At 38.4% G+C, this 24,071-nt stretch overlaps 1 protein-coding gene and 1 long non-coding RNA gene across 5 annotated transcripts in view; one reads left to right on the plus strand and one right to left on the minus strand.

Moving 5' to 3' along the window:
• Positions 1-24,071, plus strand: part of NR6A1 (nuclear receptor subfamily 6 group A member 1) — a gene marked incomplete at its 5' end in the record, with an annotated part of 201,455 nt that overhangs the window by 32,326 nt on the left and 145,058 nt on the right. The window lies entirely within an intron of this gene.
• LOC309823834 overlaps positions 23,838-24,071 on the minus strand; it is a 29,738-nt gene continuing 29,504 nt past the window's right edge. The window contains exon 3 of the long non-coding RNA XR_014296875.1: positions 23,838-24,026. This is a non-coding gene — a long non-coding RNA (uncharacterized lncRNA). The remainder of the gene's footprint in view (positions 24,027-24,071) is intronic.

Genomic DNA, 24,071 nt, shown 5'->3' on the forward strand with positions numbered 1-24,071 from the left:
TTAGGTTGTTTGCAGTTTTTTCTACATTATAAATAGTGCCACAGTGAACATAGTTTTTTTTTTTTTTTTTTTGCGATACACGGGCCTCTCACTGCTGTGGCCTCTCCTGTTGCGGAGCACAGGCTCCAGACGCGCAGGCTTAGCGGCCATGGCTCACGGGCCCAGCCGCTCCGCAGCATGTGGGATCTTCCCGGATCGGGGCACGAACCCGTGTCCCCTGCATCAGCAGGCGGACCCTCAACCCTGCGCCAACCAGGGAAGCCCGTGAACATAGTTTTATATAAATTTTTTGTCTGCATTTCAAGTGAGCCCTTTAGCTTTTTATATAAGCCAAAACTCTTCTGAATTAAGAGCATGGACTCTGGCTCAAGATTGCTTGAGTTCAACTTGGCTTCAGTATTTACTAGCTCTGTAATCTTGGCTAAGTTATTTAACCTCTCTGTGCCTTAGTATTCTCATCTGTTAAATGGGGACAATAAAAAAGTACTTCTACTTCACAAGGCTATTGTGGAGATTAAAGGAAGTAATATACGCATTTGGAATAATGCTTGGCAAATGGTAAACACTATTAAGTGTATGCTGTTCTAGGCTATGTAGCATAATGTTGAAATTCTCAGTCTTTCTGTACCTAACGACTGTTGTAACCACTTTATTCAATTAAACTATCCTCTGTTGCCTAATGACACAAAGATAAATCATTCCAGATGTTAGCAGGTGTAAGTTACTGCTTCAAGTAAATAGTTCCCTCAAAGGAGTGGAGCTCACGTACTGCTGGCCAAGACTGTTCTTACCATCTGGTTGACTGTTAGGGTGTTTTGGGCCCCTTCGCCCAACCAGCAGCAGGTAACCAAAATGACCATCTGCCAACCCATTTATTTAACCTCTTAGGAAACTAAAGGAGTTAACCCTCTGCTTATTTAAAATAAATACTCAGATTATGCACTTTCTCTTTGGTCAGTAGCAAGGTCTTAGAGAGAGCATGCTGAGGAAGAAATTTGTGTAATTAAAGACGTGCCATTACCATTTAATTTAATTTATTTATAAATCCTATGATACTTTTTAAAAATTATTTTTTTTGGCTGCGTTGGATCTTTGTTGCTGCGTGTGGGCTTTCTCTAGCTGCAGCGGGTAGGGGCTACTCTTCGTTGCAGTGCACGGGCTTCTCATTGCAGTGGCTTCTCTTGTTGCAGAGCATGGACTCTAGGTGCACGGGCTTCAGTAGTTATGGCTCGCGGGCTTCAGTAGTTGTGGCTCATGGGCTCTAGAGTGCAGACTCGGTAGTTGTGGCACACAGGCTTAGTTGCTTTTCGGCATGTGGGATCTTCCCGGACCAGGGCTTGAACCCATTTCCCCGGAATTGGCAGGCGGATTCTCAACTACTGCGCCACCAGGGAAGTCCCTACCATTTTTAAAAGACTGCATACTTGGGATTCTTGCTGACTCAGACTTAGACAGACAGACAGACAGACAGACACACACACACACACACACACACACACACACACACACACACACACACACACACACACACACACACACACACACACACACACGTATATATTTTCCCCTACTGAGCAAAGACCTGGATAAATGAGCATTTTAGAAGAGACTTGAAAGTTAAATTAATCTTTGCCCTCTGTTGCCATACTGATAGATGCCCACCAGGCAGAGATCCATGAGTGATGTGGGATGAACAGGCAATTTAAAAAACAGCTTCAGAATAAGACAGCCTAACATCACTAGTTTGCTCTGGCTTTGCATTCATCTGTCAAGTGTTTTGGGATCCCAAGGAGACTTTTTGTGGATCCTTCAAGCTATAAAAGAGAAATGTACATCTCAGCTAGAGTTACCCATAGGTTCATTCCAAAATTCCAACATTCTGTACCATGTCCTATGGGTCTATTCCTAGTTGTCAAACTATATGTCACAATTTTTTTTTTTTTTTTTGGTACGTGGGCCTCTCACTGTTGTGGCCTCTCCCATTGTGGAGCACAGGCTCCGGACGTGCAGGCTCAGCGGCCATGGCTCACGGGCCCAGCCGCTCCGCGGCATGTGGGATCTTCCCGGACTGGGGCACGAACCCGCGTCCCCTGCATCTGCAGGCGGACTCTCAACCACTGCGCCACCAGGGAAGCCCTATATGTCACAATTTTTAATCTCAGAAAACAGTTTATATAAACCCAAGTGTGGTCTGCAGATAATGAACTTAAGGTTGAGTGTTAGAGATCAAAGAAAATTAACATTTATTGAGTATTCCTTATGTGCTAGGTACTTTGAACATATTCAGTGGGAGTGAGAAGGGTTGGTTATAGCGTATAAAATATCTAAACTTAAGTTTGACTTTGTAATACCTAGTCCACTGTTTCCTTCCCTCCCCATTTCTCTTTTTCCCTTTGATGTGTGTGCCAAGCCTAAGACTCAGTTCCTGCCCTCAAGGGACTCTGGTTTAGTCAGGAACGACAGACACAAAATTTGATGATATGTGGCTTTTACTACATAATAGTAGTTAGTAATAATAATGACTAATATTTATTACACGTTAAATGCTTCATGTGCATTTTTCATTAAGCACTCATAAAGCCTGTTTGAAAAGATACTATTCCTATCCTAACAGATGAGACTGCTAAGGCCTGGAGAGGTTAAATGACTCATCCCAGAGTACACAGTGGAGAAACATCTGGGACTTCAGAGCTGCTGTTTTAATGAATCTTCTATCCTGTTTCTAGCTCTCTTGACTGTGACAAGTCTCAGATGCTAATGGAAGAGTTTAAGGCAGTATAAGGATTTATAACATATATAACGGGGCCTTTTATGTACAGAATGAAGACTATTTTCTAAGTGTCATTTGGGCTCTTTTGCATATATTAGAGTTATTTTGGATGTAAAGTAGAGTAATTCACTGTGGAATAGGTTCCCAAAGAGATTTCTTCTGAGGTTCAGGATTATTCCACTATGTATTATCAAACAGATTCTTTCCTGAAACAAATGAAGATAAGTTCCCTTGGTTTTCCCCTTTATGTCACCTTTCCTTCACAACATTCTGTTTGTGATATTGGTGTTTCACATTCATAACAGTTCCAAGAGCCTTGCTTCCAAAGCTTCAGCTGAATCTGCTAGATCACTGCAAGATCACGTCGCCTGAATGTGGCCTTTTGCTGGGGAGTTCCTTTCTGATAAGAATTCTTTTGAACAGGGTGGGGGTGGGATGAGATCCAGAGTTTAGGCTGAGCTTCATCCCCTTGACCTTTGCCCCTATTTCAGAGTTTATACTGACTTGATAGAGACTCCCTATGGAGCCAAGAGTTTAGGGCTTGTTTACAATTGATGAAAAGATAGTTGCATTCAAAGGCTCTTGTTGGATCCTTGGATAGTCATGGATCTCTGCCATTATCTATGGTGGGTTCAGGGAATGCTTGAACATCTGGGTCTGGAGATATGTAATGGATGACTAAGAAGGAATGAGAAGAAACTCTGAAATTAGATACGTTGCTGAAATTATTTCTGTGGGAGCAGTATTGCAGTAATATTTTGAGAGCAGAGAAGGATTCCTATAAACCTGTGCTTTATTTCATTTTTTTAAAAAAGCTGAAAGTGGTTGTTTAAATTCAGCATATGATAACAAAGGGGGATGTGTGGGAATTCTGTTCTTTTTCTGATGTCTCACCAAGAAGAAGATTTGCTGTGTTAGGCAAATGTATTAGGTAGTGGAGGGAAACCCTGGATTATTAAAGCCACCCTCTTCAGAGTTATACATAATTTTACAAATTGGTGTTTTCTCTCAAAATCTTGGGGTTCTTTAAGTATGTTGAGGAGAGTATAGCAATTCAGTCCCAAGTGAGTCTTCATAAGCCTTTTCTGGGCATACAGGTCAGTTAAGACTCTTAGCTTCTGTATTTGAAGTTACATATCTTTTTTTTGTTGGTCCAGTATTTGTTGTTGTAGATTTGAATCTGAAAGAAAAGATAAGCATCTTTCTTTGAAGGGTGCTGACAGTATGAACCAAAATTGAATAGATATATCCTCTGTTGGTAAGCATAGGAAAAGATAAACTGCATGAATAATAAGATTCACAGTGAAAATAGTGTTATATCATTTTCACTGTAGCACAAAATTCCATGTGCTAAATGTAGTCTGGCTTATAGATGTGTTTTGTTTGACTAACTGGATGTTTAAATAAAAGCATGTTAGTTGTCAGCATTTAAAACTTGCAAGAGTTTCATAAAAATTTCCATTTCTGGCCTTGATAAATTGGATGGTCCAGCACTGGGCCTGGATTTCTGTTGATACATGGCATCTGTTGGCTGGAACAGAGTAGTGGCTGCCCTCTTTATTTTTTTATTTTTATTTTTTCTTAACATCTTTATTGGGGTATAATTGCTTTACAATGGTGTTAGTTTCTGCTTTATAACAAAGTGAATCAGTTATACATATACGTATATGTTCCCATATCTCTTCCCTCTTGCGTCTCCCTCCCTCCCACCCTCCCTATCCCACCCTTCCAGGCGGTCACAAAGCACTGAGCTGATATCCCTGTGCCATGCGGCTGCTTCCCACTAGCTATCTACCTTACGTTTGGTAGTGTATATATGTCCATGCCTCTCTCTCGCCCTGTCACAGCTCACCCTTCCCCCTCCCCATATCCTCAAGCCCATTCTCTAGTAGGTCTGTGTCTTTATTCCTGTCTTACCCCTAGGTTCTTCATGACATTGTTTTTTCTTAAATTCCATATATATGTGTTAGCATACGGTATTTGTCTTTCTCTTTCTGACTTACTTCACTCTGTATGACAGACTCTAGGTCTATCCACCTCCTTACAAATAGCTCAATTTCGTTTCTTTTTATGGCTGAGTAATATTCCATTGTATATATGTGTGGCTGCCCTCTTTAAATGAGCATGCACACTCAGGTTTGTCACAAACCCACATGGCTTCCTTCATCCATTTATGTTTCCTTCCAGTCTTCTCTAGGCATTTGAGTTTGCAGTTCCTACATTAAAAAATGATAATTAACAGTGCAGATGAAGGTGTGGGAAAATGGGAAGTCTGTGAGTATAATCTAACAATATCTGTCAACACTAAAAATGTTCGGGTTTATTCTTGCAGATTTAGCAGTTTAAAATTAAAAATTTTTAAATTTAAATTTGCAGATTTAGCAGTTAGTACATCTGGGTATTTATCCTATAAGAAATGAAAGGTGTGCAAAATGTATATTCTCAGATACTCTTTTCAGCATTTATAATAGCAAAAAAGGAACAGCTCAAAAGTTTAATAGGGGACTAAAATGGTTTGTAGTTATCCATGTAATGGAATACTATAGAATCATTAAGGAGAAGGTAAATTTTAGTCTGGAAGAAGATACACTGAACAGTTAACAGTGATATCTTTGGGCAGGTGGTATCACAGAGTAACTCACTATTTCTGTTTTAATTTTTATAAATTAATTTATTGGCCACACTGCAGCTTGTGGGATCTTAGTTCCCTGACCACGGACTGAACCTGGGCCCCCGGCAGTGGAGGTGCAGAGTCCTAACTACTGGACCACCAGGTTTTACCCCTTAATTTTTTTTTAACAAGGCTCTTGTATTAAGAAATGAGATATATATTTTTTAAAAAATCTGTGGCTCTCATTTCAGCTGCCAAGCTTCCAAGCTATTCTGTCAAATTGAGTCACCCAGGCTACAGCTTCCCATTTAGATGATAGATTTTACATTCACAATTCTCTTACCTTGAAATTGCTCTGAGGAATAGGAACCTGTATCCTCAAGTATCAGGAACCATCTTGAAGCCAAAAAAGAGGATAAAAGCTTAGAGCAGCATTTTCAGGCTTCTGCTTGCAGCCCTGCCTCCATTCACTAATCAAGCTATCAGAATTGGCCTCCTTTTTACCCTGCTATCAAGAATGTAGGGAGCCTTAAGTAAGCTTCTCGTATGAATTGTGCTGTCCTGGCAGTTGCAGGTCATGTTGCTGAAAGTGACCCTATTGGACACGGTGTGGTGCAGTGGAAAGAACATGAGAGTTTGCATCTTGGCTTTTGCCAGTCCTTGCTAAGTGACCATAGGCAACCTGTGAAGGTCAGTTTCTTCATCCATAAAACAGTAATAATCTCTATTAGGGGTTGTTTTTAAAAATAAGTTAGATAGTATATGTGAATTGCCAAGTATTCAGCTGCTCTAGCTGTTACTGCATGTTTCTTCGTTGCTGAAATAGATGATGAAGGGTTCCTAACTTTTTGGGCTAATATTTAATGAGCATTTACTGTATGCTAATGGAGCAAAAAAAAAAGTGGTATGATTTACGTACAGTGAAACACATAGATATTAAGTGTAACGTCCAAGCAGTTTTCACAAATGCATGTACCCTTGTAATTCATGTTTCATCAAGATACAGAACAGTGCCATCCCTTCAGAAAATTCCCTTATGCTTTTTCTCAGTTGATCCCACTATTCTGCCCCAAGAAGCAATAACTTCGGATTTCTGTCATGATAGATTAGTTTGTTCTGACATGTCTTATAGATGGAATCATACAACAGGTGCTTTATTGTGTCTAGTGTTTTTCAGCATAATGTTTGAGACTCATCCATGTTGTTGCAGGTGTTAGTAATTCATTTCTTTTTATTACTGAGTAGTATTCAATTGACTGTATCATAGTTGATCTATTCATCTGTTGATACCCGGGCTATTTCTAGTTTTGTACTATTATGATAAAGCAGCTATGAAAATTCTTGTACAAGGTTTTTGTGGATATATTTTAATGTCTCTGAACGTATCTAGGAATTGTTGGGTCAGATGGTAGATGTATGTTAAACTTTTTATGAAATTGCCAGTTTTCCAAATGGTACATTTTACAATTCCAGTAGTATGATTTCTAATAGTTCGACATCCTTGTAAGTGTTTGGTGTTGTCAATTTTTAAATTTTAGTTATTCTAGTGCTCAGGTAATGGGACCGATGTGGTTTTAATTTGCATTTCCCTGATGACTATTTATATTGATTATCTTTTCATACCCTTATTGGCCATTCATATTTTGTCTTTTAGAAGTGTCTATTCAAAGTCTTTTGATAATTAAAAAAAATTGTGTTCTTTGTCCTATTATTGAGTTGTGGGTATTTTTTATTATGATACAAGTCCTTCATCACATATGTATGTTGTGAATATTTTCTCTCCACCTGTGGCTTTCTCTTCTACTTTATTGACATGATTTTTGATTAACAGAAGTTTTACATTTTTATGAAGTTCTATTTATTAATTTTTTCTTTTATGATTAATTCTTTCTGTATCCTCCCTAAGAAATCTTGGCCTAACCTGAGGTTGCAAAGGTATTATTCTATGTTTTCTACTAGAAACTTTATGGTTTAGCTTTATTCAAGTTAATTTTTTTTGTATGGTGTGAGATAGGAATCAAAGTCTTTTTATATGAATATGTATTTGTTTCAGCACTATTTGTTGACAAGACTTTCCTCATTAAATTTTTGATGCACTTGGTGAAAAATAATTTGATCTTATATGTATGATCTACTTGTAGACTCTGTTTTCTTCCATTAACCTACTTATGTGTTCACTAATAGCACAATGTTTTGAATACTATAGTTGTATAGTAAATCTTGAAATCGGATGGTGTTAGTTCTTCAACTCCATTCTTCCTTTTCAAAGTTGTTTTAGCTGTTTTGGCTGTTCTAGGGTTTTGTTTGGTTTTGTTTTAATTTCGTTTTACATTTTAGAATCAGCTCATCCAAAAAAAAAAATTTTTTTTTTTAAGTGAAAGCCTGCTGGAATTTGATTGGATTTCATTGATTTTATCAATTTGGGTAGAGTTGTCATTTTAGAATTGAGTCTTCTAATCTATGAATGCAGTATATTTTCCCACTTATTTAGAACTTTATTTTTTCTCCGTGATGTTTTTGAAAGATTAGTGTTGAGATCTTGTGCAGCTTTCTTTAAATTTATCCTTAAGTAGTATGTTTTTTTAATGCTGTAGTAAATGGTATTATTTTAAAATTTTATTTTCCAATTGTTTGTTGCTAGTATATAGAAATGCCGTTGATTTTTGTATATTGTGATTGTATTATACGACATTGTTACATTTGTTTACTAGTTCTAGTAACTTTTAAAAATAAATTCTTTGGGACTTTTTATGTGTACCGCTATGAATAAAGACAATTTTACTTCTTCCTTTTTAATGTTTATGACTTTCAGTTTTCTTACCTTATGGCATTGGCTAAGATTTGCAGTCCAACAGTAGATAAAAATGTTGAGGATGACATTCTTTTTTTTTTTAATTTTTAAAATTTATTATTTATAAGTTTATTTTTTTAATTTATTTAATTTTGGCTGTGTTGGGTCTTTGTTGCTGTGCGCGGTCTTTCTCTAGTTGTGGCGAGCAGGGGCTACTCTTTGTTGCGGTGTGCAGGCTTCTCATTGCGGTGGCTTCTCTTGTTGCGGAGCACGGGCTCTAGGCACGCGGGCCTCAGTAGTCGTGGCACGTGGGCTCAGTAGTTGTGGCTCACGGGCTCTAGAGTGCAGGCTCAGTAGTTGTGGCGCACGGGCTTAGTTGCTCTGCAGCATGTGGGATCTTCCCGGACCAGGGCTTGAACCCGTGTCCCCTGCATTGGCAGGCAGATTCTTAGCCACTGCGCCACCAGGGAAGCCCAAGGATGACATTCTTGTTTTTGATCTTAGAGGGAAAGAGTTCAATATTTCACTATCAAGTGTATGATGTTAGCTATAGTTTTTTTCTTACTATTTATTTTAAAAAATTGTGGTGAAATATACAGACCAAAACATTTATTATCTTAACCATTTTTAAGTGTACGGTTTAGTGCCGTTAAGTACCACACTAGTATTGTTATGAAACCATCACCACCATCCATCCATAGAACTCTTCGTATCTTGCAAAAATGAACCTGTAACCATTAACAGTATTTCCCCATTCTCCAGACTCCGGCACCCACCATTCTACTTTCTGTCTCTATGAATTTGGCTAATCTAGGTATCTCATATAAGTGGAGTCATGCTGTATTTGTCCCTTTGTGGCTGACTTCTTTCACTTAGCATACTGTTTTCAAGGTTGATCCATGCTGTAGCGTGTCACAATTTCCTTCCTTTTTGAGACAGACTAATATTCCATTGTTTGTTATATACCACATTTTGTCTGTCCATACATCTGTTGATGGATACTTTGGTTGCTTATAGCTTTTAGCTATTGTGAACGTTGTGAATAATGCTGCTATGAATATTGAGTGTACAAATAGTTTTTCAAGTCCCTATTTTCAGTTCTTTTGGGTATATAGCCAGAACTGGAATTGCTGGATCATATGGTAATTCTATTTTTAATTTTTTGAGGAACCACCATACTGTTTTCCACAGTGGCTGTATCATTTTACAGTCCCATGCAGCAGTGTACAGGGGTTCTGATTTTTCTGCATCCTCCTATTTTCTGTGTTTTTGATAGTATCACACACACCCAATAGTATCTCACTGTGGTTTTGATTTGTATTTTCCTAATGATTAATGCTGTTGAACCTATTTTCATGTACTTATTGGCCATTTGTATATCATCTTTGGAGAAGTACCTATTTAAGTCTTTTGCCCATCTTTTAATCAGGTTTTTTTTTGTTGTTATTTTGTTTCTTTAGTTCTAAGATTTCTTTATATATTATGGATATTACCCCTTACCAGATATATGATTTGCAAATATTTTCTCCCAATTTATGGTTGCCTTTTCACTGTTGTGTCCTTTCATATACAGATGTTTTAAATTTTGATGTAGTACAGTTTACTTATTTTTTCTTTTGTTGTCTGTGCCTTTGGTGTCATAGCCAAGAAATCATTGCCAAATCCAATGCCAGGAAGCTTTTCCCCCTTTGTTTTCCTCTAAAAGTTTTATGTCTTATATTTAGGTCTTTGATCTATTTTGAGTTATTTTTTGTAGAGTATGGTATAAGATGACATTCACATGCATCCTTCTGCATGTGGATATTCACTTTTGCCATCACTGTTTGTTGAAAATATGGTCCTTTCCTCATTGAATAGTCTTGGCAACCTTATTGACAGTCATTGACCATATAGGTGAGGGCTTATTTCAGGGCTTGCTGTTCTGTTTCTTTTGTCTATATGTCTGTCTTTATGCCACATTGTTGTTTTTGTTTTGTTTTAAGTTATGTATGTTTCAAAAACTGTAGATTTTAAAAAATAATTATTTATTTATTTATTTGGTTGCACTGGGTCTTAGGTGTGGCAGGTGGGCTCCTTAGTTGCGGCATGTGAACTCTTAGTTGCAGCATGCATGTGGGATTTAGTTCCCTGCCCAGGGATCGAAACTGGGCCCTCTGCATTGGGAACGTGGAGTCTTGGTAATTCAACTTGGTAGTATTTATTGTAGATTTTTGTGATTTTGTTCAAAAGAGTCAAAGCCTATATCCTTAACCTCAGTGTCACACGTTTGCTTTTATTTGTGTGAGTTTTTATTAGTTTTTTGTGTAGTCTTATACCAACTATCTGGTTTTCTAGATAGGTTTAGGCACTCTCCTTCTGCTTCAAATTTGAAGTCTCCATCTAGTGGTCTCTTCTGAGAGCACAGTGGTGAGAAGCTGTGATGATGTATTGGCATTTATTCCCACTTAGTCCACTAGGTGGCAACAGGCCCTAACTGAAGAGCCAAGAGCAAGGAATCAGACTGAAAAACGGAAAACAATGCTTGTAAAACTCATAATTAAACGGAACAGAAAACCAAGATTTTCTGAAAAGTAATACTGCTAGCCCTCAAGATATGAGAGATGGAGTGAGCCTTTAGCTCATTCTAAGAGCATGTTTGGAAACTCTAATTAATATTATATGGGAATCCATTCTGCTGCCTTCCTTCCATTGCCTCTCATACTTCAAAATCTTGGCTTATTCAGTGGCTATCCAGTTGCTTTTTTTTTTTTTTTGAATATTGGGGGATGGAGGGGAAAGGTGATAGAGCTGACTGTTAATGCAAAGAGATCTGAGTTTGGGGAGTCGGGGCAAGAAGGATGTGCTTTTATATCCAAGAGCTGACAATCTACTTCCAGGGAGACTGCAAAAAGAGGCATTAATAGCTCCCTGTTGTCCCTTGGGTCTGAGACTTCTTTCCTTGGGCGTGAAGAAGAGTTTTTATAAATGTTATAGTCGAAGGTGTGGGTTTCCCTTATAAAAATGGAAATTGAGAGAACAGAAATTTTCCTGAATGAGGATTTGTTTAAGGTAGTAGTGAAGGAAGAAGGTCGTTTAAGGGGATGTAAGATTCTAAGAAGCCATGAGTAGAATTCTCAGGCTGTGAAAATTAAAAGATGATGGGTGGGGTGAGTTTCTAATGCTCCCTGAAGTAGTTAAGAAGAGAAAAGGTTTGGGAGGACAACTAGGCTGGAAGCAGAGTGACCTGGCAGCCTGTTGCAGCTTGCTTGATTATGGCAATGGATGCCAACTTTTTTGACCTCAGTGACTTAAGTAGGTTAGAAACACAGCTCACTTAGGCAGGACCCCATTATCTACTTAACCTTCCTTTTCCTGCTTTCCAGTTGAAAATTCATTGACAATGGACTATGACGTGCAAATAAATTTGGAGGGAGGATGATAAATGTGCATTAGCAATTGAGGTCTGGTTCATATTTGAAACATGGCATATACATGTCAAAGTCTAATTACAGTACTAGAAAATTTTAAAATAAGGATACTGTTGGTGTACTATCATACACAGCATGTATCAAACTAATTTGAAAATGATGCTGAATGAGCCATAAGATTAAAAAGCAAGAATAACAGTAATTGAAAACTACCACTAATTCCCTCAACAATGATAATGGAGTTCAGAGAACTGCAAGATTTCCAGTTGATTTTCTGTGTGTGTTTGCAGTAGGATCTTTGCACCATTGCCATCCATTTTGTGGCAGCCAGGCTTATTAGTAGAATGCTAAAGAGTCTCTTGTTACTTTTAGTTTATAAACACCAAATTTTATTGACAGTCCATTAACAAGTTACTTATAGCCTTTATTCATAAGTAGAAATGAACTGAACATCAGTTGCTCATAAGATGGATGAAAGTTGGATTAATATACCATGAGGATCCTTTAAATTCATACCTTGAGAATCATGGGGCTAAAAGGTTGGGAAGGAGGAGGAGAAGGTAGAAAACAGCCACAGGCTAGCTAGAAGAAGGCTCAGTGCAATGGGCCTTTGGAGCTAGGTGTGAAATAGAAAAAATATATGTCTTCTGTGACTTAAAGCAAAATCTCACCATTGTGTGTGAATGTGTGTCTTCACTATGTATGCGCAGATGTTTATGATAATGTCTCCAATACTGTTGATAGAATTACTACTCATGTGATCAGTCTTATTGACAGAATTATTTGTTACGTGAGTCTAACAACAAATGAGTCTTCTAGGAATTGTTTTTCCTTATGTTGAAGGGTAATCAAGAAGGAAGTAAAATCCTTTATGTAATGATTTTGTGCTGGGATTTTTGTTGATGTTTTTTGGTGTGTGCATTATTTAGCATCTCAGCTGTCCAGAAATTTTTCAACATAACTAAGATGCAATAAAAGCCAGGCCCTAAACATCATTTTCATCAAGATAATCTTAATTGTGAAATCTAATCTCTGTCCCTTTGTTTCTCTCTGTCTCTCTCTCTCTTTGTGAGAGGTTTTGTTAGACAAAAACTTAAAATTAAAATACCTTAGTCACCCTTTCCTAATAGTCATGATAATTTTGACCCTTAATTATCTTTTACCAAAAATATATTCTCTTAAGTTTTATAAGTTAAGTCTGACCAGTCAGTTTCAACCTCTGACCTTTGTTTTCTCTTTTGAAATACCTTGGATAAAAATATCACCGAGCAAACAAACCTCAAAAGCAACATTGGTAAATTAGTGGAAATGATCCTACAAATGCAGATGAAAGATAACAGGGTAATTTGAAAAGCTTCAAAAGTACAGTGGGGCTAGAAACAAGTTTGGAAGAAATAGATGTTGATTGAGAGTTGATACGGCTGCTCACATGTTAGTGATGTAGTGCTGTCATGTAAAAAGATTGCTGCCCGGCAGGAATTACTCTTGATTAGTTTTCTTGATATACTTGGTGCCATTTAGATCCTAAATATTAGTGATATGATTTTTACCTATTGTTCAGTATGTACAAGTTTAATCAAGCTATTATAGAAAAGAGCTACCTTTAGTGGGGCTTGCCATATGTCAGATGCCGTGCTAAGCACTTTATTCTCACCTTATATGATCCCCATCACAACTCTATGTAGTAGGTGGTAGTTCCCAGATGAGAAGCTAAGGCTAAAAGGTTAAGACCACACTGCCTTTCATTCCCCTGTTCATCATAGCCAAAGAAAACTTTAGAGCTTTGAGAATATGATCTAGTCTTAGAGGTTTGTAAAGAAACTTGGCATAGTCAGAAAAACATGAGTTGAACACAGGGAGCTGTATTATGGCGAAGTAACACACGAAAGTGTGTGAACAGTGCTGGTGCCTGGGAAATATAGACTGGTAGCAAGGGAGGAAAACCAGAGGTGTTGACTTAAGTAGTTAAATTGTAAGAAAGACACTCTCCTTAAGCTAGTTTAAAATGGGGACATTGGTGGAAAATACAGGGTTTCTCTTGGGGCCCAAGGAGGGAGCATTCAGTTGGATTTCATGAAGGAGCAAGACCAGGATTTCTTTCCCATCTCTCTGTGGAGGCTTATCTCTGCTTCTCTGGTGCTTCTGTTTCATATTTCTCTTCTTGTTCAGACTGATACTCTTTGCTTCTGTGTCCATGATGGAAGATGGCTGCCCCTGATTTGCCCTGCCTTGTCATGTCTTTCCAGCAGCCATGCTCAACACAGACTAACTGAAGCATTTGTGTTCAAATCTTAAATACTCAGGAAAGAGGATAAACCCAGCTTGGTGTCCAGATATCCATTTACCTGGGGCTATGGCCACTGACTATCCAGTAGAAGCTGCAGGTGCATTCTAAGGAGAATATTAATAGAGCAGACAAATTTTCTGGTATGATAGTTTCAGTCAGGAAACAGGTAGCATGGAGATTGTAGAAACTCCCCATTAAGTCCGGTATTTGAGGGATAGTGCAAAGGTAGGGCAAATTCAGGGGCATGGTTGATTAGGAATTATTTGCTAGCCCTGGGGTGGGAAAGGATGGGGATCTGGCAACTGCAGTGAAAATCCAGGCATTAGGTAATGCTTGAAGTTTGGCAAGTAGAAAAGATACTTTCAAACCACTCAGTTATTGGCTGGGAGTTATAAGTGAGCTGATGGCTTAATTGAAGTGGCCAGGGCCGCTTGTAGCCCTCAGTGTACTTCACTGCATAACACCTATTTGAGTACCTACCTGGTGACAAGATCTGAGGCTGTCCAGGTACTCTCGCCCTAGCCATGATTGGCTCTGGGGCTGGTTCAGATTGTATACACACACAGAATATACTAGTGACTCCAACAGTTAGGGCTTTTGGTAGTGGAAACTGAAGATAAATCTTTGATATTCAAGTTTTTGTATTGTTGCCTTTGGGATTTGAAAATCATTCCAATATTCCAGAGTGAATTTATTCCTCTGCCTTCCTCAGGAAGTTTTTCCTCCTAAGTGTATTTTGGGTTTGAGTTGTATTTGAGCAGTTTGTTATGGTATTTGGGTCTAATTTCAGGAAAATAGACTGGAATTCAGACTAGCTGTTTGGTTTCACCAAGATTAGGATTTTATCACTTATGAGGTTTGTAAAAACATACCTGAGGAGGAGATTCATTTCTGGCATGAGTGAGTGAGAAGGTCAACACAGCCTGTCCCCAAAAAGCAACTGTAAAGCTGAATAAAACTATCAACAACAACCATAGGCTTATAACAAATTGAGAAGTAATCAACCAACTTACCATAGCTCATGTTTATTGAATACTCCATGCAGAATATACATTCTTTTCAAGTACACATAGAACAGTCTCTAAGAGTATTCTGGGCCATAAAATAAGTCTAATAAAATAAAGGTTAAAAAGCCCCACATGATCATCTGAGTAGACACAGGAAAAACATTTGACAAAATTCAATACCTATTCATGATCAAAATCTCCCAACAAACTAGGAATAGAAGGTAACTTCCGCAATTTGACCAAGGAACATCCATGAAGAGCCTAAAGCTAACATAATACTTAATTGGGTAAATATAAGTACCTTTCCCCTAAGATTGGGAATAAGGTAGGTAAGAATGTGCTCTTACTACTTCTTTTCAACATTCACTGGAGGTTCTAGCTAGTACAGTAATGTGAGGGTTAGTGGGGAAGGCATCTAAATTGGATGTCTTAAAACTGTTTTTATTCATAGGGGACATAATCCTATATATAATCCTAAATAATTCACAAAAAACCCACAAAACAAGTAGAACTAATTGAGTTTAGCAAGGTCACAGGATACCAGATCAATATACAGAAATCAGCTGTATTTTTATAGCTAGCAATGGTCCAAAAATGAAAGTGAGAAAACAATTCCATTCACGATTGCATCAAAATAATAAAATACTTAGGAATAAATTTAACAAAAGAAGTGTAAGATTTGTACACAAAAAACTAAAATATTTCTGAGAGAAGTTTACAAAGACCTAAATAAATAGATTGTGGCTCTGATGGACTGTCTATGCTGGTGACACGTATACACAGAAAAATGCCTGCATTCAGCCCCAGGTTATAGATTAATAACCTCAGCCAGACATCTTGCAAATACGTGCTTCTGGTTGACAAGTAGGTGAGAGTTTGGGGAGTGAGGGAATCTTATCTACTAAAAGTGAGGATAAGCCATGGAGTAGTACCGTCAAAGGCCAGGATGCATTGGGCTGTACTGCTGTGTGCTGTTTGCAGCACATTTTTTCACTGTGCTCTCTCTGAGGCCTCACAACAATCCTGTGAAGATAGGAGAGGTGTACTTAGTCTCTCTTTCATGGAGAATTAAGGCTTAAGAGGTGACTCACTTGTCCAAGAACACATAACCATGGCAGAAATTGGAATTAAATTCAGGTTTTCTAACTCCATACTATCCCAAACCACTTATTTCTTTTTTACTCTACTGTTTTGCCTCAGCTATTTACAGTCGTCCCTTGGTATCCACAGGAATTGATTCCAGGATCCTCCTTGGACACCAGAATCCGAGGATGCTCAAATCCCTTATATAAAATGGTGCAGTATCTTTGGTCCTCCACATCTTGGATACGGAGGACCCACTGTACTGGGAAGAGAAGAGAAAGGGGCATGTGATTTTGATGGATTGTGCATGTAGTTTTCAGTAGATTTAGTTAGTCTGAAGAGTAGGAGGGGAAGTTGGGCTACAGTGTAAATTCAGGGGTTCTATAGCAAGTATAATCAAGATAGCTTTGTCCTGATATCTGGTAGATATTAAAATTATACCTGCGTTGGAACTGTACTTCATGGCACAGATGGTTTGAAGGTATCCTATGCTTACTTCAAGGAGTTTCATAAGTTATAAACATAATTGTGTCATAAAACATAAGGGAATTCATTTGGCAACCATTTATGGAATGTCTATTCCATGGCAGGCCCCTTGCAAGATTTGGGATCACCCAGTTGGATCCTATTGAGATATAGCCTGAGAGGAGAACAGAAGTAGGCTGGAATTTGCTTTGTAATTTTCATTCTCTGAGGCCGATGTGTCTGCCCTCCAAAGTGACCACTTCAACCATGGACCTGGAGCCCTTTACTTTCCACTGTCCCTGCAGCTGTGCTTTCTACAGGTACCCTTTCTTAATAAAAATAGTCCGTCATTTCTTCCTTTCCCTCTGTGGATTCTTCCATATGCTTTTCAGTCAAACGTAGGTATATCTTGCATCTAAAAGAAATCTTTGCTTTTTAAGAAAAGGCATTTAAATAATTTTTCTTAATTGTTGAAATAGTTCATATTTATTGCCAAACGCTTCTAAGACATAGATGAGTTGTAAATGATAAACTTAAAAATCACCTTTAATCCTACAACTTGGAGATTGCAACTGTTAACATTTTTGCTTCCAGTCTGTTTGAACTTCGTCAGTATCTTTTCTGTTTGAGCCAGTTACAAGATGGCTCTAATCCTTTGACCTGGAAAGATGACCGCAATGTTTTAAGTGAAAAAAGCGTTACGGAAAATTATGTGTAATTTGTGATATTTTCTCTAAATATAAATACATATATTAATATTTTAAATATCTCTGAAATATCTGGAAGAATAATACACTGAACAGAATGATGCGAGCGGCGGGGGCAACTGGTGGACTTTAGTTTTCTCTTTTGTATCAATTTTTCAGTAACTATGTAGTACCCCCCCCCCCCAAAAATCTATTTGAAAAACAAAAGGCAACCAAAACCAAAAGCTAAAATGCCTTTTTGAGATATCCTTTTCATTCTGTCTATTCCTGCTGCCTCCCTTTTAGCTTAGCTCTTTTGTGCAACAGATTTCTATTTCTTTTTGTCTCAGATCTCTCCTCCCTTCCTCCTACTTCATCTGCTTGGTGAACCTTCCCAAAGTCTTGCTTTCGTTATCTCCTTGCAGAGCTAACCACTTAAAGTGGCTTCCTGTTGCACTAATTCTAAACTTTTCTGCCTGGCTCACAAGACCGTCCGTCATTTACTTTTTCAGTGCGCCCAGACATAATCTCTGAACTATTCTGCTCTTGTCCACTATACATGCCACATATTTTCTCTGTGCAGGTATTTATTTACAAGTCCCATCTGCAGGAAACACCCTCAAACTCACATAAGTTCTCCCTTCCTGTAGCACTTAGTTTTATCCAATAGAAACTATAGAGGATTTTGGTGGCTAAAATATGTAATTTTTTCATTGGCATATATAGAGACTACTGATTGTCTGGGTAAATAAATGGCATGCTTGTTCAGTTGTACATTTTTCAAAGAACATGTCGGACATTCTTTCTATTTATTTTTTTGGCTGCGTTGGGTCTTTGTTGCTGTGCGCAGGCTTTCTCCAGTTGTGGTGAGTGGGGGACACTCCTCGTTGCAGTGCGCGGGCTTCTCACTGCGGTGTCCTCTCTTGTTGCAGAGCATGGGCTCTAGGCGCACGGGCTTCAGCAGTTGTGGCTCACGGACTCCAGAGCGCAGGCTCAGTAGTTGTGGTGCACGGGCTTAGTTGCTCTGCGGCATGTGGGATCTTCCCGGACCAGGGCTCGAACCCATGTCCCCTGCATCGACAGGCAGATTCTTAACCACTGCGCCACCAGGGAAGCCCTGTCAGACATTCTTTTCTAATGTTTTCAGAAATTTGGAAATAATTGGTGGTTGAAAGTAAATACCTATAGGATGCATGACATCCTGACAAACAGCGATATGTGAATTACCTCCTATGTGTCCACCAGTATGAAAGAAAGAAAAGTTTTTGATTTCTGTAAAGACTTCTTGGGTGGGACAGTCATCTGAATTTAACCTTGTTCATTCATTAGGTTCTTTATTTTTAAAGAAACTCTAATGGCTACTTTCTTTCTTTTTTTTTAAATTTATTTTATTTACTTTGGCTGCGTCGGGTCTTAGTTGCAGCATGTGGGATCCTCGTTGCGGCATGTGGAATCTTTTGTTGTGGCGCGCGGGCTCCAGAGCATGGGCTCAGTAGTTGCGGCACGTGGGCTGTCTAGTTGTGGCATGAGGACTCAGTAGTTGCACCATACAGGCTCTCTAGTCATGGCATGCAGGCTCAGTAGTTGTGGCGCGCGGGATTAGTTGCCCTGCAGCATGTGGGATCTTAATTCCCTGACCAGGGGTCGAAGCTGTGTCCCCTGTGTTGGAAGTCAGATTCTTAACCACTGGACCACCAGGGAGGGTCCCATTCATTAGGTTCTTTAGGTAGGTTTTAGTTTTTGAGAGAACATAAACTAAAGTGCATCTGTTTCTATAAAACATCAGATACAATTTGATTTGTTTGGCTGCCACAACATGGTGCAAAGTTTTATTCACTCTGAAGAGAGTTACTCAATAGCAACATAAGTATGGCTATAGTTTTCTGTACTCAGAAGACTAGTGGCAGTATCAGATGGTGGCACAGAAGTTTGGGCAATAGTTGCGAAGTGGATGACATGAAGTGTGGTGGTCAGAATCCAGTGTTAAGTTGGTGGGCTTGGCTTTGCTTCAAACCAGCCTCCGGTGGCTCTAAATACCTGGTGAACTTGTTATATAATAAAATACGGATTGTAGGGCCCTACTTGTGATCTGGGGTAGAACTCAGGAACCCTGCATTTTTAAAAGCAACTCTAGATGATTCTGATGTACAACCAGGTTTGGGAAACACTGGCCTGAACCCCATATTTTTCCTGAATTCTCATCTTTTTTTTAAATAAATAAATTTATGCATGCATGCCAGCGTTGGGTCTTTGTTGCTGTGCACAGGCTTTCTGTAGTTGCAGAGAGTGGGGGCTACTCTTTGTTGCGGTGTGCAGGCTTCTCATTGCGGTGGCTTCTCTTGTTGCGGAGCACGGGCTCCAGGCATGCGGGATTCAGTAGTTCTGGCACGTGGGCTCAGTAGTTGTGGCGCATGGGCTTAGTTGCTCTGTGGCATGTGGGATCTTCCTGGACCAGGGCTTGAACCTGTGTCCCCTGCATTGTCAGGTGGATTCTTAACCACTGCGTCACCAGGGAAGTCCCAATTCTCATCATTTTTTGCATTTTTCTTTTGGCTTTGATTTGTCTTTTTAGTTCTTGTCTCACTTCACGGGCACGTCACCTTCCTTCCTACCTCTGAGAAAAAAATTTTCAGAAGGCTAAGTTGACAAGCCTCTTCTCCTGCTGCCTTATTTAATTTGACTTTTGCTATGAGAATCTTTCTATCTCAGACTTATGTGTATGATAAATTATTCATGATCAATGCATTTGTTTTCCTGTCATTATCATGAAAGATTTAGTGGCTTATCTTATTTTAAAGGATTCAGAGAGTTGATACTACATTTTAATTTTTGCTAAGAGAAATGAAGTGAATCTCCCATCTCACTTGTTTTTTTCTCTTAATTGAGGGATGGGAGTTGCAAAGGTCAGAATGAATGGACCTTATAGTTTTGGTCAAAAGAGAATATTTAAATATATTTGAACAATAATAACCAGGGTGTTCATACTAAGGCATATAACTGTATAGTTAATATAACTATAACAAGATTGTTGTGGAAGGCTATCCGTAATGTATATCTGAGTGAAAAAGAAGATTGTGTGGGAGTAAGTATAAAATGAGGTAGTTTTGGGGAGTTCCCTGCTGGCCTAGTGGTTAGGATTCTGGGCTTTCACTGCCGTGGCCTGGGTTCAACCCCTGGTCAGGGAACTGAGAATTCTGCAAGGCATGCGGTGCAGCCAAAAAAATAAAAAATAAAAATAAATAAAATGAGGTAGTTTTTGTTTTAAGCCACCCTCCAAAAAACCACAAAGTTGTGATATGTATCTGTTTATATGTTCATGGATAAAGGTCTTCAAGGAAATAAAATAAATATTTAGTTTACTTATGATATTTATCCTTTTAATGATAGATAATACAATAAATAGTCTGTTATAATTGTATTTATTATTTTAAACAAGTTATTAAACTGATTTATTATAGTTATAGGTGATTTCCATTGAGGAAATGATTGTAGATGATGAGGAAAGGGATTTTCAGTTTTTATTTCTTATTTGAATTTTAAATAATGAGCATGTGATTCTTTTAAATTTAAAAATTATGAAAACATTGTTTTTTAAAATATGGTATGATGTTTATTCTTTCTATAAAATATTCCCTTAATTCTAAAACATCGTTTTTTTAAAAAAATAAAGGGAGGGGGGCGAAGAAAAGTATTAGGAATTTAGAGGGCTTACTCTGTATTAGAACCAAAGCCTTTAGCCAATACATTGGAGACAGCAGCAGCTCCCACCCAGCACAGTAGCTGATACACTTGGGTGATTCTCTACACATGATTTTGCTTCCCTTGGGTTGTTTGGTCCGCAGTTTGCATTCATTGATCAGTGAGTTGACTCAGACTCAAACCCACCGACAGCAATGAATGTTGAGTGCAGCCATCAGTGTTTCAAGTTGGTGAAGTTGCCCTGGCCTGTCCCAACTCCTGGCTCTTCTTTTCCACGCTGGATTTTTGAGGTCTGGTTCTGGCATCTCTCTTAGTAACCAGCCGTTGAGGATCCACACAATTATAGATAACATTGACAGTAGAGCTGGGAGATTCTTAAAGATGGAGAAACTATGGTTCAGGGAAGGGAAGGAGCTCTTGGAAAAGCTAACGGGTAGCTCTGTGACTACACAGGCAGTGCTTGCATACTGGTAGGTATAAACAAGAGCTGAGGACCCTATTTCTTTCTCTCTGTTTTGAACTGAGAATTACGAGTGCCTTTCAAAGTAAATTAGCACAGATTATGCTTTGGGTTAAATAATAATAGCTTACATTTATTGAGCATTTTTGTGTGCTAGGAATGGTACAAAGCACTTTATATATTATCTTATTGAATCTCAAAACTCTATGAGGTAGGGATACTTATTATCCCCCATTTTATACATGAGAAAGCTGAGACTCGGACACTTGCTCAGGGTCACACAGCTAGTTAGGGAGTTCTGAGCCAAGATTCATCCCAGATCCTTCTGACTCCAGACGTGACTTTTTACTTGAATTTAACGAACATGGAAATCAGCTTATGTGTGGATGGAAATGGTGAGGCAGTTGCTGTTTTCAAACAGCTCATATTCTAATGGGGCTGTCTGAACTTAACTACCTTAAATGTAATTGGAGGTAGAATGTGTTAAGAACTGTGCAGACATTGGACAGGTCTGTGCTATTTTTGCTTATTAAATCCTCCCCTTGTCCCTAATTAAAGGTTTTGAGGGGACATGGGAGAAATGGCTGTAAAATACTTAACTGGATTTTACTCCAAAATGAAATACATGTTTTTAATAAATCTCTTCTTGCTACATCCAGTTTCTCTCCAGAATGGCCTATTTCTAGGAGACATTTAAAAATGTTAGGTATTATCATGGAGCTTTCCTTATCTTGTTGAAATGAAACACTTGTTTGTCGAAAACACAACAAAAAGCAAGGAACAATGGGCAAGAGAAATAGAGGGGAGCTTTTAAAAAATTAACTGGACCACCTCTGGGGGATGGGGAGCGGGACTGATTTTGGTGATCTAATGTGATATGTGAAGGCACAGCATGCTCCTTTGCTTCAGGAAATATAGTGTTGTCTATAAGGACCCCAAGGTACAGTCAACGGTCGGTGGTTTTTTCAAATCCCAAACTCACCGACAGCGTTGAATGTTCCTTGGAGTCCTCTGAAGACTGGGTCCTGGCCCTGGCAGCCCTTCTTCAGCCTGCACCCATGTTTCAGGAGCCAGTGAGCCTGAGAGACCACTGCTGATGGAGCGTCTCACATTCTTTTCCGGGTTTGAAGTTGTATTTAAGAAACCACTTTGTGTACAGCGCAGAGCTAACAAACTTCAGGATTGTGAGGCTGCAGTTATTTATATATAAGCAGACTCAAATGGATATCTGAGAAAAGAGCTTTGAATAGTATTATTTTGTAATTCTGAAAATATCAGATATCCCATTTTATAGTAGTACTTTAATTATTAAAGGGCAAGGATAAGAAAGAAATTAACATATATTGAGGACTTACTGTATACTGGGATTTATATATTTTTATCTCCTTAAATTCTCAACGTACTTTGACCTCATGAGAAAACTGAGTCTTAAGTGATTTGCCCAAAGTTACATAGCCAGGAGCCAAGGTTGCAAGCTAGACCTTGAATACTGGACTTTATGATAGCAAAAACTCACTGATTGTACTGCCTCCTCCGTTGACCACCACAAAACTTACTGTTGTGTATCTGGGGGCAGGACCTTCAGTGAGATCTAAGTCAAACAAGTAAACATCCTCTTCTTATTTGCCTGTAATAATAGTAGGTGAAATGTTTCATAGAAGAAGATAAAAAAAATTGACCTTTATAATTGGTGATCTCTCTAGCTGAGATCCTGGATCACCAGGTTACCACAGAGGTTCAGGGGTAGTCTATTTTCCATATTGAAAAAGCAAAAAATAAGAACTCTACCACCTAATAGAAAGCCTGCATTTCTCCTTAGTAAGATCACAGAGAGTAACTAAAATGTCAGGTGTCTTAGCTTCTGGCAGAAATGGTATCAGTGCATTGTAGACATACTGGTTATTTTTTATTGCCTGTTGAATGTCCTTGATGAAAAATCTGGAAAATGAATTAATTACATGGAATTTTTCAGAATATAGGGTTTATAATGGGAGGGATCCAGGCATGCTCCGTAGAAAAAGTGCTTATAGAACTACTGGCTGAATTGAGGTTAATCTTTAATCCAGGATAGTTATTACCATTTGCTTTAAGTTTAAATATTAAAAGTTGACTGTTCTCAAATTCATTTTTAAACAGCCAAATGGTACACATTAAAAAAAAAATCAGCCACTGAGAATTTGGTTTGGATATAAACTGTTTACGTTCTACATCAGTTTAATTATCTCACCCTCTGTCAAAACACTTCAGTTAGCCAGCTTTGTTGAGTCCTCAGTATTATGACAGTAAATTGTATACAATCGACAACAAAACATCAAGCAACTGTTACTGTGTGGTATTTTAAAAACTCTTTAATGGGTTTATTTTAAATGATCTTCTCCTTGGCCTGATAATATGAAGAGAAGTCAATGTCTTATTCCATTTTGATAATAGTCAGGCTTTAAAAAAATACTGACCTCTGCTCCCCCAAACCATTAGATGTTTACAAAATACGATTTCTTAAATTCATGGCATTCTAAAAAGAATGCTTTTCGTAGACTTGCAAAACTAGAGAAGAGTGAAAGGTTTCTAAAGTGACGTAGGGGTGTTTCCCATTGTGTTTGAGACAGTTAATTTTCAGGGCAATAAAGGCCTTCGTTATCTTCATTCCTTCAATTTGCTTTAAATCCTTAAGTTTAGTTTTTATCATCAAGCAAATTTAAGGCACGCATTGGATCTTTTCAGTGAGTTTGGCCAAGAGATGTATGTACTCAGTGCAGAAGTCTAGGGGTTAAAAAAGTTGAGGGTTAAATTAGCCAGATTATAGAA

The sequence above is a fragment of the Grampus griseus genome, assembly GCF_964374135.1.
Source record: "Grampus griseus genome assembly, chromosome: 6".
NCBI classification, from domain to species: Eukaryota; Metazoa; Chordata; class Mammalia; order Artiodactyla; family Delphinidae; genus Grampus; species Grampus griseus.